Here is a 3,609-nt window from a genome sequence, read left to right as displayed (position 1 = left end):
TGATTTAGGTAAAAGGAGAAACTTGAGCAAAGGCATGGAGCCAGGAGAGCTTGGCATAGGTGGGTAAGAGGTTAAGGTCTCTGAAGAGACAGGATGTAAGAAAATGCTAGAAAGATAGATCAGGGCTAGATTGTTAGAGAGTGGGAGGAGTTCTAAATGTCAGACCAAAGCATTTTAAATTTATTTTTATGGCAGTGGGAATCCATTGGGGGATTTTGATTAGGAGAGCATCTAGCAAGCTGCTTGCTGGGTACATAGTATGCAGATGACCATTCAACGTCAGTTCAATTGATAAAGCAAAGAAATAATAATGGCTGAAATGTATTGGGTGCTTGCTGTAGCTCAGGCACTTTTCAAACATTTTACACATTTTTAACATGTAATTCTCACCACAGCCCATGAGATACTGTATCTCCACCTTACGAGGGAGGCAATTAAGACTCAGAGAGGCTATGTGTCTTGCTCAGGGTTGTGACAAATAAGTAGGCATCTGACCAGAGCCCCCACGCTTTATACCGGTGTGCAACTTGGAAAAGAGAAAAAAAAAAAGGAAAGAGAAAAGAGATATGAAGCCAATGCTGTTCTTCAGAAAGGAGGCTGTGGTAGGCCCAAATTAGCAGAGGAACAGGGTGGGTTGGAAATAAGAGACATTCCAAAGATAGAATCCACATGGATCTGTTATTACTTGCTATAGGAGGCCCAGGAGAGGGAAGGGTCAAGAAAGCTCAGTTGCTAACTTCAGTCCCTGGGAGGTGGTGGAGCTATTGAAAGAAACTGGGGGGAAGGGGGAGGACAGTTCATTTTCAGACCATGCCTGTGGAAACCTGGGGACTCAGAACCCTACCAAGGAGCCTGAGGAGAAGTGTTTTAAAAGGCTAGCTTCAGGGCTCCTCAGCCAGGTCCCATTCCCTACTCTGGGGCTCTGGGAGTTTGTCCTGGGAATATTGAGGCCCTCCCAAGGTTCCTTTCTATGTTTATATCATTTATCAGGGAAAGGATTGTTAATGACTAATCTGTGTTCATGAGGCACGGAGCCAAGGAAGAGATGTTGCTGCTGAGCCGGAAGGCCGACTGTGATCATCCACGGCTTTTACTAGAACTCCCTCCTCTTCCTCCTCCTCCTCCTCCTCCTCACCCCACTGTCTCCGGGACTCACCCCAATGCAAACCCAGGTTCTGAGCATTTGTAGCAAAATTGCCGCGATTTGGAGAAGAAGACTGGACTCAGAATCCTCCCAGGGCCTTGAAAGTTCATCTCCAACCTGAGATAATCCAAGTGAGTACCTAATTCCTCTGGGACCGGGTGTCTATCTGAAGGCAACGGAGGGGAAGTTGTCATTTAAAATTTCTCTTTAACATCAGGAAGTTTGGTCAGTGAATGAATTGTAAGTTAGTAGAGTCTGATGTAAAATCCTAAAAACAAGAAGGGAAAGAAAAGGAAAAACTCTAAAAACAAACAAGAGGAAGCAGGAGTTCATAGGTCTAACAGATGCTTACCTTATTGACAAATTATTTAGGAATATCTTTTAAACATTGTGGTCACCCAAGAGAACCACCAGAGACAGTGAATTTTAGAAATGTCTCTGTTCTGATTCCATAGACAATTTGGCCTGAATAGTATGCTCTATTTTGGTGATTTATCAGATCTTGCTGCGAGTTTGGGAATATTGCTAATCTCAAATGACTTGGGACCTAGGGACAGGACAATGTTTAAGCCATGCGTAACTGAAATAAAAGTTTTTCCTAGGAGAAGAGTAGGTTTAAAAAGCTTTCTCTTTTGATTTCAGTTGTAAACTTGCTTTCCACTTATCATATTAATATCGGATGGAAATACTAAAAAAAAGATGGAAAATGTTAGGAAGAACTTTGATATTAAAGTTGTCCACAGTCTGAATCACAGATAAGGCATCACCTTGTCTGCTTACTGCCATAGTGAAGGCAACTAACTATAAGGTGAGCCTGGATCGTTTCTCTTAACTGAATTTTTATTTAGAAGGTGGGGGGATATCCAAAGAATCACTTTGGATTCTTTCTCTGGGAAACTCACCTGAGTTTTAAAGAAATCTGATGTTGCCACTGGGACTGCCTTAGATAAAGGGACCTCAGAGTATCGACAAGAGAAGTAGAGAAAGATGTTGAGGGAGCCATCACTGGGTTTCTAGCTGTGATTTTATGAAATGATAAGCACTTTCATCTTTGAGTCACCCCTCCTCCAAAGGATGGACTGTGCCATTTGCACCGTGGACTTTTCTGTTTTGCTGAGGATGTTGCAATGTGACTGATGCAACTGGAGGTAGCTGATAAGTACCAGCCAGGGACGACACACTCTTGTCCTGAGACCCTTCCTCAGTGTCTGCAGCTGTGTTTTCCTCCAGGCTCCTCTGCCCTCTCTCCAGAGTCCAAGAAGGAAAGGAACATACTCAGGTCTTCCCACGCCTTCCACACTTCCCAAATCTGGCCAGATTGTGATGGAACACCCAATAGTTGTCAGGCCCTGAGTACTTTGTAAGGAAAGAAATGTGTGTGTCCGTGAGTGTGTTCTGGATTTTGCTGACTTTGAGCGCCTACTAACAAGTCACAGGCTTTACATAAACTGCCTGTTTCCTTCTCACAGTAAGCCTGCTTGGGAGTTTTTCTTATATTCATTTTATAGATGAGGGAACAGAGGCTCAAAGAGGACAACTTATTTTTATTTTTTTAGTAAACTCTACTCCCAATATGGGGCTAGGACTCACAAACCTGAGATCAAAAGTTGCATGTTCTACCTACTGAGCCAGCCAGGCACCCCCTCAAAGAGGACAAATAATCACACAGTCAGGAAGTAGCAGGTACTGAACATGAGGGCAGGTCTTTCTGACTCCAAGTCCTTTCCTTGCTACCCCGACATTGTTGGAAGCTGGGAAAACTTGAAATCTGGACTAATGGGAGAGCAGGTAGAGCAGCCTGCAAACATTTCAGTTGCCAGGGATGATGTGTTAAGCCCTAGCACAGTTGTGAAGAGTCCTAAAGCCTTGTAGGGTGTTTTCTAGTGACTGCACCATGAGCAGGGGGAAGTGGAAACTTTCAACACTATTTGCTTTAACCCAGAGATTAGTCTGGGAGCGCTGGTTGGAGACTTCAGTTATGAGCATTTTAATGAAAGACTCCATGAACCCACCATGGTGCTATGATTAGGGATGTCCAAGAAGAGCTCAGCACTGTTGTGGTTCACAGAGTCTACAGGTTATGAAAGCCAGGAGAATACACAACACCATGTGACAGATTGGAAAAGGCTCGCATTGTCCTTAGGTGGGCGGATGAAGGAAAGCATGAAGGTATGTGTTCTATTCTTAATAGGGAGAATTTCCCCTTTCGTTTTGCTAAAAGTCTCATTTTCCTCTTTCATCCTAGCAACAGAGATCGTGAAGGGGCTAAGAGAAATAGGAACAATTTTCTTCTTCCCAGGTATTTTTTTTTTTTTTAAGATTCTATTTATTTATTTGATAGAGAGAGAACACAAGCAGGGGGAGCAGAGGGAGAGGAAGAAGCAGGCTCCCCGCTGAGCAGGGAGCCCGATGCGGGGCTGGATCCCAGGACTCTGGGATCAGGACCCGAGCTGAAGGCAGATGAT

At 44.0% G+C, this 3,609-nt stretch overlaps 1 long non-coding RNA gene across 1 annotated transcript; it reads left to right on the top strand.

Annotated features, from left to right (window-relative positions):
• Window positions 1-1,262: 1,262 nt before the first annotated feature.
• Window positions 1,263-3,408, top strand: LOC117998531. Its single transcript, XR_004676010.1, has 3 exons — window positions 1,263-1,275; window positions 1,787-1,952; window positions 3,390-3,408. It is a non-coding gene; the product is annotated as an uncharacterized LOC117998531 (long non-coding RNA).
• Window positions 3,409-3,609: the final 201 nt, after the last annotated feature.

Source organism: Mirounga leonina, unplaced genomic scaffold (genome assembly GCF_011800145.1).
Source record: "Mirounga leonina isolate KUSES-001 unplaced genomic scaffold, KU_Mleo_1.0 Mir_418, whole genome shotgun sequence".
NCBI classification, from domain to species: Eukaryota; Metazoa; Chordata; class Mammalia; order Carnivora; family Phocidae; genus Mirounga; species Mirounga leonina.
The sequence above is the reverse complement of the archived record's forward strand: the minus strand, read 5'-3'. Positions and strand labels throughout refer to the sequence as shown.